The sequence below is a fragment of the Phyllobates terribilis genome, unplaced genomic scaffold (assembly GCF_046119375.1).
Source record: "Phyllobates terribilis strain yellow unplaced genomic scaffold, ASM4611937v1 Scaffold_3__8_contigs__length_932513732, whole genome shotgun sequence".
NCBI classification, from domain to species: Eukaryota; Metazoa; Chordata; class Amphibia; order Anura; family Dendrobatidae; genus Phyllobates; species Phyllobates terribilis.
In genome coordinates, this window is record NW_027362763.1 from 4,031,708 (window position 1) to 4,043,529 (window position 11,822).

General features: G+C 45.8%; 1 non-coding gene across 1 annotated transcript; it reads left to right on the forward strand.

Annotated features, from left to right (window-relative positions):
* Positions 1-268: 268 nt before the first annotated feature.
* On the forward strand, positions 269-340 carry TRNAG-CCC (transfer RNA glycine (anticodon CCC)). Its single transcript has one exon. It is a non-coding gene; the product is annotated as a tRNA-Gly (tRNA).
* The last annotated feature ends 11,482 nt before the right edge of the window (positions 341-11,822 follow it).

The window sequence follows — 11,822 nt, forward strand, 5'->3', positions numbered from 1 at the left end:
TAAGGCTCATAGTGTACTTTCTTTCTTGGTAAGAGTTTAGTTACCTTATTGGCAAAAAAGTGAAAATAATTGAGAGAATTGTAAGAATTGGCGGAAAAGCTCCATAGCTGATTCACAAGAATTCATCTTTGAGTTTTGGACAATGCTTTGCCTTGTTTTTAAACTTTTTAGTAATTGGCTCTTTCAAGACATATTCAGTCCTCCTTTTTTTAAGTAAAACTTTAGCAGGTTTAACAGCCATAATCCCAAACCAGTCAAGTTGGTTCATGCATTGGTGGTATAGTGGTGAGCATAGCTGCTTCCCAAGCAGTTGACCCGGGTTCGATTCCCAGCCAATGCAATACTTATGTAGTTTTATTTCTGGCATATCATACATTTTGCAAACTATTTTGTAATGTTAGTGCAGAAAATGTAAAAAAAAAAGCTTATCCTGTAAGCATTGGTGGTATAGTGGTGAGCATAGCTGCCTTCCAAGCAGTTGACCCGGGTTTGATTCCAGGCCAATGCAAAACATAGGTGTGTTTTTTTTTCAGGCACGTCATAATTTTTACTAACAATTTTGAAGGGTTAGTGCAGAAAATGTGAAAAAAATGCTGGGTACCTTAAGCATTTTTGGTATAGTGGTGAGCAAACCTGCCTTCCAAGCAGTTGACCTGCGATTGATTCCTGGTTAATGCAATACTTATGCGGGTTTTTTTTTCCTGGCACGTCTTACTTTTTACTAATAATTTCGTATTGTTAGTGCAGAAAATGTAAGAAAAAAACATGGATTCTGTAAGTGTTGGTGGTATAGTGGTGAGAATTGCTGCCTTCCAAGTAGTTGACCCGGGTTCGATTCCTGGCCAAGGCATGAATTGTTTTTCACATTTGGTGATGCTTTTAGTCTGTTTTAATTTTTCGTGTTAAGTCTCAGGCTCTTCTTTCTTCTTAGAGTTTAGCAACCACGAAAATGAGAAAAAAATTGAAGAGAATATTTCTTAGATTTTTTTCAACTGTCTCATCTAACTGATCTTCTGCTCTTCAGTAGAGATGAGCGTTGTTCTACTCGAACTGTTCGCCAATCTCAAATTCGAGCTGTTTTGGGCGGTGTTCGAGCCGTTCGGCGAACACGAACAATTTGAGAAAAATTCGGCTGTTCGAGGTTATGTTCGATAACTGTTCGTGCACCAAAATCATAACTGGATTTTTTCTCAGTAATGATGAAAATTAATGTTAATACGCAGTTTGAGTGTACAGCGGGGTGGGGGGAGGGGCAGGGGATGGATCTCTGCAGGAACAATGAAGATCTCCATTTTTTTTTCTCTTTCCCGCATTTGCAGTGGGGAGGCGCAATCTGTCAGCCCATCAGCAGCGCACACACGGAGCGAAGTGCTTTTTTTCACACAAGCAAGGGCATGTGTCATTGGCAGTGTATGTCACATGTCCTTGCCCTATAAGACCAAGCCATTTTCCCCGTCGCCACCATTTTCTCACTGCTGCAGCAGTTAATTTCAATCCAATTTTCGCACAAATCTACAGATAGCTTGGGAGTAGGGAATAGTTGTGATTGCAGTCCTTTTAAGGACTAGGTTACAGCATTTCCTACGACTTTTATCAGGCAGGTCTGTGCTCTTAAATAGATAGATTGTGGGAGTAAAGACTAATTGTAATTGGAGTCCTTTTCAGGACTAGGTTACATCAGTTCTTATCAGTTTTTGCCAGGCAGGTCTGTGCCAGTGCTGTGCAAGTTTTTTTCACAGCATTTGGCTGAATCTAGCAAAGCTAATCCTTTTTGGCCTATTGCAGAGTGTGTTAGTCAGTGGAGTAGCCTATCTATGTTGCAAGATATACCACCTGTGTATAGAATACCAATTTTTTTACTGCACCTAGTGAAGTAAAATATTTTGGGCATAGCATCATTCTATTAGTCCATCTATACTGACCTCCATCAGGTTGCAAATTGAATATAATTTTTTTCTGCATCTAGCTCTGAAAAAATATTGGGCTTCTAGCTGTGTGTGGGACTTGTTGTATTAGTCCATCTATACTGACCTCCATCAGTTTGCAAACTGCATATATTTTTTTCTTCATCTACCTCTGAAAAAATATTGGGCTTCTAGCTGTGTGTGGGACTTGTTCTATTAATCCATCTATACAGACCTCCATCAGGTTGCAAACTGAATATATTTTTTTCTGCATCTACCTCTGAAAAAATATTGGGCTTCTAGCTGTGTGTGGGACTTGTTCTATTAATCCATCTATACAGACCTCCATCAGGTTGCAAACTGAATATATTTTTTTCTGCATCTACCTCTGAAAAAATATTGGGCTTCTAGCTGTGTGTGGGACTTGTTCTATTAATCCATCTATACAGACCTCCATCAGGTTGCAAACTGAATATATTTTTTTCTGCATCTACCTCTGAAAAAATATTGGGCTTCTAGCTGTGTGTGGGACTTGTTCTATTAATCCATCTATACAGACCTCCATCAGGTTGCAAACTGAATATATTTTTTTCTGCATCTACCTCTGAAAAAATATTGGGCTTCTAGCTGTGTGTGGTACTTGTTGTATTAGTCCATCTATACTGACCTCCATCAGGTTGCAAACTGAATATATTTTTTTCTGCATCTACCTCTGAAAAAATATTGGGCTTCTAGCTGTGTGTGGGACTTGTTCTATTAATCCATCTATACAGACCTCCATCAGGTTGCAAACTGAATATATTTTTTTCTGCATCTACCTCTGAAAAAATATTGGGCTTCTAGCTGTGTGTGGGACTTGTTCTATTAATCCATCTATACAGACCTCCATCAGGTTGCAAACTGAATATATTTTTTTCTGCATCTACTTCTGAAAAAATATTGGGCTTCTAGCTGTGTGTGGGACTTGTTGTATTAGTTCATCTATACTGACCTCCATCAGGTTGCAAACTGAATATATTTTTTTCTGCATCTACCTCTGAAAAAATATTGGGCTTCTAGCTGTGTGTGGGACTTGTTCCATTAATCCATCTATACAGACCTCCATCAGGTTGCAAACTGAATATATTTTTTTCTGCATCTACCTCTGAAAAATATTGGGCTTCTAGCTGTGTGTGGGACTTGTTCTATTAATCCATCTATACAGACCTCCATCAGGTTGCAAACTGAATATATTTTTTTCTGCATCTACCTCTGAAAAAATATTGGGCTTCTAGCTGTGTGTGGGACTTGTTGTATTAGTCCATCTATACTGACCTCCATCAGGTTGCAAACTGAATATATTTTTTTCTGCATCTACCTCTGAAAAAATATTAGGCTTCTAGCTGTGTGTGGGACTTGTTCTATTAATCCATCTATACAGACCTCCATCAGGTTTCAAACTGAATATATTTTTTTCTGCATCTACCTCTGAAAAAATATTGGGCTTCTAGCTGTGTGTGGGACTTGTTCTATTAATCCATCTATACAGATCTCCATCAGGTTGCAAACTGAATATATTTTTTTCTACATCTACCTCTGAAAAAATATTGGGCTTCTAGCTGTGTGTGGGACTTGTTCTATTAATCCATCTATACAGACCTCCATCAGGTTGCAAACTGAATATATTTTTTTCTGCATCTACCTCTGAAAAAATATTGGGCTTCTAGCTGTGTGTGGGACTTTCTCTATTAGTCCATCTATACTGACCTCCATCAGGTTGCAAATTAAAAATAATTTTTTTCTGCATCTACCTCTGAAAAAATATTGGGCTTCTAGCTGTGTGTGGGACTTTCTCTATTAGTCCATCTATACTGACCTCCATCAGGTTGCAATTTAAAAATAATTTTTATCTGCATCTAGCTCTGAAAAAATATTTGGCCTTCTAGCAGTGTGTGGGACTTTCTCTATTAGTCCATCTATACTGACCTCCATCAGGTTGCAAATTGAATATAATTTTTTTCTGCATCTAACCGAGCCAATAGTTTTGGCCTAATACCACAGTTTGGCCACTCAGCTCTGCTCGGTTACCATCCATTGTTTTTTTGTGCAAACAACTCCAGAGTTGTTAATTAGTTAACCACCAAAATGAGTGGAAAAAGGCCTGCTGCTGGTGGAAAGGGGAATAGGCGTGTTGGGAAGGGGAAAAAAGGTTGTGTCCGTGGGGTAGGTGTTAAAGCAACAGTAACATCTGCAGAAGAAAGACCATCTTCCAGCCAAACTAAAATGTCTACTTCTTTTAGCGGACAATGTGATAAGATCCCTTTCTTACGGCCACGCCAATTGCTACAAATTCCAGATGAGGCACAAAAACAGCAGGTGCTTCAACGGATATCAAGTGCTCCTTTAAGTGGGCTCTCCTCCACATCAACTTCAACATCACAAATACTCCAGTCCTCAAAGGTGTCACCCCAATCGCACTTGCTTCCTCACAGCTCCGAAATCTCCAGCTGCCCGTCTGAGTATGAGGTAGAACAGATGGTTGAGTCTGCAGAGCTGTTTACTCATACTATAGCCTGGGAATCAGAGGTTGACTCCAGCGCTTCTGTGAATCCAGACGAGGAAATGATCTGCACTGATGCCCAGAATCTTTATGAGTCGGATCCAGGACCAGACGCAGAAGGTTCTGACCATAATGTAGACCCTCATTCCCAAACTGTAACTCCTGTTGGTGGAGACAATGAGGAAGACGATGATAAGACTCAAATACCTGATTGGAGCGACAACTTTAGTTTTTTGTCAGGGCAGGAACAGGTTGGCTCTGAGGACGACGGGTGTGATAACGCACAGGGTGATGATGATGAGGTTGGAGATCCCACTTACTGTCAACCCACAGTCAGCCAAGAGATGAGGTCAGCAGAGGAGGTGGAGGAAGATGCTATTGACGACGAGGTCAGGTTGCGCCTTCCTGGACAGAGACGTAGTACTGGAAGCACGTCAACAACTGCATCCTCAAACACAACTCTGCCTCTCACCACAAGTCGTGGTGGCTCTTCAGGTCGCATGGGTGCTAAGCCTTGCATAGCCTGGGCATTTTTTCAGATCGATAAAGATGACCCAACTCATGTTATCTGTAACATTTGTCAGCAAAAGCTAAGTAGAGGCCAAAAAATACATAGTTTGAGTACTTCATGCATGAACCGGCACATGGACATGAAGCATAAGTTGCAGTGGGAAGCTCAGTGTGCTACAATGCGGCCTAGCCGGCCGGGCCAACCACCGTCTGCCATATCTTGTGCATCCGCGGCCTCTTCATCCTCTGTGACTGGGGTGACAGCAGTCACACCTGTTTTGGGGCGCACACCTGCCACCTCTTTACCCGCAACAGCCAGCGTGATTGGCAGGTCATCATTTTCTTTGGAGGCGGTAACACCAGCTGGTGTTGAGCGCTGTCCGACATCGATAGCACCACCTTTGGATCAAGGCAACCTAACATGTCCGCCTGCATCTTCCTCACAGACCGGCAGTTTGCCGGGGACACCCTTATCAACCCCGTCTAAGCACAATAGCCAGCCCTCGGTCCCTCAGATGTGGACAAGTAAAAGACCATTTCCTCCTAGCCATGAGAAAGCTAAGAGGTTGAATTTCACCATCTGCAAGCTCTTGGCTACAGAAATGCTGCCTTTCCGCCTGGTGGACACAGAGGATTTTCGAGACCTTATGTCCGTCGCAGTGCCCCAGTACCAGATGCCCAGTCAGCACTACTTCTCAAAGAAAGGTGTGCCTGCGCTCCACCAGCATGTCGCACACAACATCACCGCTTCTTTGAGAAACTCTGTGTGTGACAGGGTGCATTTCACCACAGACACTTGGACGAGTAGGCATGGACAGGGGCGTTACATGTCGCTGACTGGGCACTGGGTAACTATGGTGACAGCAGGACAAGGGGCTGCTGTCCAAGTCTTGCCGTCCCCACGAGTTGTGCGTCAATCCTCTTTATGTCAAAGTTTCTCCACTGCTTCTGCCTCCTCAACCTCCTCTCGGTCTTCCACCTGCACCCAAAGCCTGTCTGGTCATGCCACAAGCTTTCTAACTGCGCAGAAGGGATCCTGCACACCTCCTTACTATGCTGGCAGTAAGGCTCAACGTCATCAGGCGGTTTTTACATTGAAATGTCTGGGAAATGTGAGTCACACAGCTGAGGAGTTGTGGTCAGCTCTGGAGAACCAATTTCATGAATGGTTGTCTCCACTGGACCTGAAACCAGGGAAAGCCGTGTGCGACAATGCTGCAAACCTGGGTGCGGCCCTTCGCCGGGGCAATGTCACACACGTGCCTTGTATGGCTCACGTGTTGAACCTGGTTGTCCAGCAATTTTTAGCCCACTATCCCAGACTAGATGGCCTTCTGCAGAGGGCACGGTCGCTGTGTGCTCACTTTCGCCGTTCGCATCCCGCAGCTCAGCGACTTACATCTCTACAGAAGTCGTTGGGCCTGCCACTTCACTGGCTAAAATGCGATGTGCCTACCCGGTGGAATTCAACTCTGCACATGTTGCAGCGACTGTGGCAGCACCGACAAGCCCTGGTGCAATACGTTCTGACGTATAGCCTGGGCAAACGAGTTCCAGAGGTGGGGCAAATCACGCTGGAGGAGTGGTCTCAGATCAGGGACCTATGCACCCTTCTGCACAGTTTTGAAATGGCGACGAAGATGTTTAGTGCTGACGATGCCATTATCAGCATGACTATTCCGGTGATTTACATGCTGGAGCACATGTTAAACAGAATTCGGAGTCAGGTGGTGGCACAAGAGGAGGTGGAGGAAGTAGAGAAGGAGGAGTTGTATGCGGAAGGGCTAACATCTGCAAGGTCCAGACGGTCGGCAGCACCAAGGCGGCAGGCATGTGAGGGTGGGGGAGATGGTTTTACCAGGGCACATGGTAGCAGCCAAACTAGTGAGGAAGGTGCAGCAGCCCAGGAGAAGTGGAGGACGAACTGATGGAAGACTCATCAGATGAGGGAGACCTTGATCACATTTTTGTTGTGCGAGGTTGGGGGGAGAGGACAGAGGAAGGAAGCATGATTGTTACCTCGCCACCAACACAACAGGGACTTGGTGCTCCTGGATGCGCAACACACATGAGTGCCTTCTTGCTGCACTACCTGCAACATGACCCTCGAATTGTGAGAATTAGAAATAATCCTGACTACTGGGTTGCCACACTGTTAGATCCCCGGTACAAAAGTAAATTTGCAGAAATTATTCCTGCCATAGAAAGGGATGCACGCATGCAGGAGTATCAGCAGAGACTGTTGCAGAATCTTACATGTGCTTTTCCACAAAATACCAGTGGTGCACGTAGTGAATCTCACAGTTCCAACTTGCCAACCGTGGGACCGTCAAGTGTTCAGCACTCAAACCGTAACAGAACCACAGTATCTGCTGGTAACATCAATTTTGCGGAATCATTTCACCACTTTTTTAGCCCATCCTTTGCAAGGCCACAGGAGACAAGAAGTCTGACACATAGTCAACGCCTAGAGACGATGGTACAGGAGTATCTCCAAGTAAACATTGAAGCCACGACTGTGTCACTGGACCCTTGCTATTTTTGGGCTTCCAATCTGGATAAATGGCCGGAGCTAGCCACTTACGCCTTGGAGATCTTGTCATGCCCCGCAGCCAGCGTTCTGTCTGAACGTGTGTTCAGCGCTGCTGGTGGTGTGCTGACAGATAAGCGCACGCGGCTCTCCACTGATAATGTAGACAGACTCACGTTCATAAAGATGAACAAATCATGGATCCGAAATGACTTTTCTACCCCTGTGTCATCCTGGGGAGAGTAAAAGCTTGATGATTGGTTAAAATCACCCTACCAACGGTTTTAAGCTTTCAAATTACTAATCATGTTTATCTGTATCTTGGCTGGAAAATAATTTGGGCTTTGTAGCAGTGTGCAGCACTGATCCTATTAGGCCATCTATACTAAAGCTTCACCAGATTTAAAATTAATAATAATTTTTAGCTGCATCTAGCCCGGAAAATAATTTTGGGGCTCCGAGATGCGCAAGACACATAAGTGCCTTCTTGCTGCACTACCTGCAGCATGACCCTCATATTGTCAGAATTCGAAGTAATCATGACTACTGGGTTGCCACACTCTTAGATCCCCCACACTTTTCGATCAACCTTTTCATTTTAATAAAGACCAAAAAAATGGTCATTTTTGAAATTATAAGCATTAGCAGGTTGTTAGAAACTGAAATCAAACAGTTTTCAACTCAAAACTTTATTCTAGGTGATGTTACATTTTCACATAGGACCCCTTGTTCGAAAGGAGCTTCTGAACTCTCTCGTCCATTGAATTTGTCAGGTTTTGGATGGTTTCTGCTTCAATTATTTTGCATGAGGACAGAATACCCTCCCAGAGCTGTTGCTTAGATGTGAACTGCCTCCCGCCATCATAGACACTCCTTTTAATGATGCTCCAAAGGTTCTGAATGGGGTAGAGGTCAGGGGAGCATGGGGGTCACACCATAAGTTTGTCCCCTTTTATGCCCATATCAGCCAGAGATGCAGATGTTTTATGTGCAGCATGAGATGGTGCATTATCATGCAGAAAAATGATCTTGCTGTGAAATACACGGTTCTTCTTCTTGAACCATGGCAGGAAGTGCTGTTTGAGAAAATCCACATACATTATGGAGTTCATCTTTAGCGCCTTCAGGGATCCTAAAGGGGCCGACAATCTCTCTCCCTATGATTCTAGCCCAAAACATGACTCCACCTCCTCCTTGTTGGCGCTGTAGCCGTGTTTGCGTGGGGTGTCCATCAACCAGCCATCCTCCACTCCATCCATCTGGACCATCGAGCGCTGCACGGCACTCATCCGTGAACAAAACAGTTTTGAAATCAGTCTTCATGTAATGTTTGGCCCACTGGAGCCGTTTCTGCTTGTGTGAAGTGGATAGAGGAGGTCGACAGGATGGCGTATGCACAGCTGCAAACCTCTGAAGGACCCTGCATCTTGTTGTTCGGGGGACGTTGGAGGCACAAGCAGCTTCAAAAGCTTGTCTGCTGCTATGACAAGGCTTTTTTGCCGCTGCTCTTTCAACCTGACGTAATTGCCTGTAGGAAAGAGTCCTCAATTTGCCCTTATCAGCACGCACACGTGTGTACTGTGAATCAGCTACATACTTCTTGATTGCCAAGACACTTCATCCTGATCATCGCACAATGTTGATTGTAGTCATGCCTTGACCTAAACACTCCACAATTTGTTGCTTCTCAGCAGCCGACACATCCTTTTTCTTTCCCATTTTGGCAGAAAATGTAGGCTGCTTAATAATGTGAGAGAGCCTTCTTAAGTAGTCTTGCCTTTCATTGGACACACCTGCCAAACTAATTAGCACAGGTGTCTGCAATTGCTTACAGTGATATAAAGAGCCCTGACACACATCACCATCAATGAGTTTAACTGACAAACAAACAAATTCTTCCCTTATCACTCCTAAACACTTTTTGCATAATAATTTGGAACACAGTGTACATGTGCTTTTCCACAAAACACCAGTGGTTCACGTAGTGAATCTTACAGTTCTAACTTGCCAACCGTGGTCTGTATGGAGTTGTTCAATAAAGGGCCCAAAATTAAGATAACATAGATGGGAGAGGTCTCTATGAATAGGAATTCCTAAGTATTTGATACCCTGTGAGGGCCAGGCAAAGGGAAAGTTGGACTGGATGGAATCCTATATGGATTTGGGGAGGGAAACATCGAGGGCCTCAGACTTCGCTGCATTGATTTTAAAATTTGACCATGTAACAAAGTGATCTATTTCAGCCATAACAGCATGGATGGATATATGTGATTGAGTGATATATACTAGGACATCATCAGCAAATAGAGAGCACTTGTACTCGGTGCCTCCCACCTCAATCCACCTAATATTGGGGTTATGGCGAATTGATGAGAGCAGGTGCTCCGTCACTAGGATGTATAAGAGAGGGGACAGAGGACATCCCTGCCTTGTCCCATTGGTGATTGTGAAAGGTGATGAAAATGTTCTGATGCACCCCCTGGGCCTTGGGACACCCGAAGCCGGACCCTTTTTGGTGGATGCTGGTGGTTGTAGTCTTCGTGGCGGCAACCCGGTTCCGTGGCTCAGGTTGGTCAAACCAGTGGCGAAACTATTTATGTGGTTTTGATGTTTAAATGTCCGACTACGCCACCCGTGGATTGCGGTCAGAGTGAACTGCCGCTACAGGGCAGACCGCTGAGGCTGGTGTTGTGGGTGCAGCAGAGCGTAGCATAACTCCCCACGGGAGGAGTATAGCCTCAGGGCAGTGTATGCGGAGGATGGGGGTGATGGTGCAGGGCAGCAGCAGTAACGACACGGAGTCAGTGATGCAGTTCAGGGCCTTTACTCACAGTTCTTATTATCCAGACCACGTCTGCAGGTAACGGCTGCCCACGTCGTACTGTGCTCACCAGGTGAGGGGCTCAGACAACTCCCAGATAACTTTGGAGCGCTTCACAGGACCCCCTTTGTGTGTCCTTTGTCTGGCCTTTCTTACCAACACTTCTGTCCGGCTGCCTCGGGCCTCCTCTTGGTAAACTTGGCGCCAGTTTCCCTGACCCTATGTGGTGCCTTCCTAGCGGGTGTAGCGAGGGGCTGTGCCACATAAAATGTCAGAGCCTCCGGTTTCTAGCTGAGGGTCGTTTCCTGCCTCCACTAGTTCGGGGACCAGTCTCCCCCTTTGGCCTGACCCCTCCACGCAGGTGGATTCGGGCGTGCGGTGGCGACTCGCCCGTCCGCACCCCTGGGATCCCTTCATTCCTCGTTCCTGGAGCCTTCTCCGCTCCTCTTCCTTCCTTCTCCCTCTTCCAGGCCTGGGCCTCTGTTACTAGGCCCGCCTCCGGAGCAGAGCTCATGCAGAGCCCCTGCTCCCTGCCACTTCTGCTCAGACTTCTCTGCACTGAACTAAGATGGTGCTCACCTTTTATACTCCCTTCTCAATGCACCCAGGAACTGCTTCCTCCCTGCTCCTGCACTACAGGGTTCCCCTTCCTCAGTGTTCCCTCCCCCCACTCCAGCCAGGGACAGGGACTGTCGTGCCCATCTCAGGGGCATATTGGTCGCCCTGCCCCACGGCAATGTGGTGTAATGCATGCAGGTGTCGGGTCCTGACCCACACTCCATCCTTACCTGAGAGTGAGATATCACACCTCTGGGTGAGGTGCAATACCTCTGTAGCAACCGAGCCCTCAGGGTGCTACAGTTCCATTTATCTTCTGCCTAGGTGACGTATTGTGATACAGGGCCGTGATTTTGGCTATAAAAGGGTCCCCTAGACCCCTACCCCAAGCTTTTAAGAGAATCATATATGGCGTGCCAGGAGACTCTATGGAATGCTTTCTCAGCATCCAACGAGAGTATCAAATTACAAATTTTTAACTGCATCTAGCCCAGGAAATACTTTGTGCCTAGTAGCAGTGTCTGCTAGTCAGCGGATTATCCCGGCTGTTAAGCAAGCTACACCACCTGTAGTTTGGACACTTAATTTTTTCAAAGGAAATGCTTCGGGACCACGGGATACTCAGTGAAGAGCATCAGGATGCACCCCAAGGCATAGGGGCTGGGACTGGCAGTAGGATGCCTTGCGGTGGACAGCCGAGCTCGATCCTTATAATAGCTTTTGAACTGCAGCAGCTTTAGTGGACGCTACTGGAGCTGGAATTACGCGGCTGCTGGCATGAGACTTGCCCTCCAATAGATCCTTGTAAATGGATTTAAAGTGTATTCATTCAAATTAGAGAGACAATTTAAATTAAAAAGCTTAGAGCTGCCTCCACCACAGGGGGGCTCGCTCGACCCACCAGCGGACAGGCACCAGTATTGGGAGAGGGGGGCTGGCCATCAGGGTTCACCGCGGCTC